The sequence below is a fragment of the Nannospalax galili genome, unplaced genomic scaffold, assembly GCF_000622305.1.
Source record: "Nannospalax galili isolate Female #2095 unplaced genomic scaffold, S.galili_v1.0 scaffold779, whole genome shotgun sequence".
Classification (NCBI taxonomy): Eukaryota; Metazoa; Chordata; class Mammalia; order Rodentia; family Spalacidae; genus Nannospalax; species Nannospalax galili.
The window spans coordinates 959,290-960,313 of record NW_008345224.1 but is presented as its reverse complement, the minus strand read 5'-3'; the positions used below and the strand labels follow the sequence as shown (position 1 = coordinate 960,313).

At 39.6% G+C, this 1,024-nt stretch overlaps 1 non-coding gene across 1 annotated transcript; it reads left to right on the top strand.

Annotated features, from left to right (window-relative positions):
• Positions 1-435: 435 nt before the first annotated feature.
• Positions 436-544, top strand: LOC115071757. Its single transcript, XR_003850835.1, has one exon. It is a non-coding gene; the product is annotated as a small nucleolar RNA SNORA32 (small nucleolar RNA).
• Positions 545-1,024: the final 480 nt, after the last annotated feature.

Here is a 1,024-nt window from a genome sequence, read left to right as displayed (position 1 = left end):
AGAGAGAGAGAGAGAGAGAGAGAGAGAGAGAGACACACTATAAACCAGTGTTGCCTGAGGCCAGGAGGGGTGGGAAATGGGAGAGATGGGTAAAAAATGTGGGGTTTCTTTGGGGCAGTGGTGACAGTCTCACATTGATTGTAGGAATGAACATGTGATTCTGAATACAAGAAAGACATGAAACTAGGAGTTGGGGGGTGAGAGTGGATCTAGTAGGAGTCAGGGGGAGGAGTGGAAGGTGTTTATAACCAAAGTACATTGTACGAAATTCTCAAAGAATTAATGAAAATGTTCCATGTTAAAATAAATGAATGGCTAAATGAAACCTTTAAAAAGCCATTGGACCTTTCACATTTCAAATGTGAGAATTGTATGTATGGTATATGAATTATATTCCAAAGAAACTATTAGTAATTTAAAAGCTAAGACCTCTCATGGTCATTACCAAGGCTTTAAGAATGCACTTTCTCATTTGCTGTGGACATGACCACAGCAAATGTAGTTGTGTGCTACTTTGCTAGCAATCAATCTGTTGGGAACATTTTATTGGTGAAAAAAATGCTAAGACCTCTCTACTTAAATTGGTTTTTAGACAGGGAGCTTCTTTCCAAGGTCTCTGTATCCTGTACCATTTGCAAACCAAATGAGGGCTTGATCAGCAGATGCTCATGAGAACACTCACACCACACATGCTCACAACACCTCTATATACATCATGAACATTCACATAGACTGGACATATGATTAGGCACATAGACACACTCACCACCTGTGCACACACATATTTCCATTCATATAGACTGAATACATGTGTGTTGGCATATATATGCCTACACACATACATATGCTCTCACACAGAGCCATACACACATGCATTGTACACATACATGCCTATGCATGCATGTATGTACATAACACTTAAACACACATGCATAGATACACCTCACACACCTGTGCATATAGATGCACACATATTCACATAGACTGAACACACATGTGCTTAGGCACACACACACTTATGCAT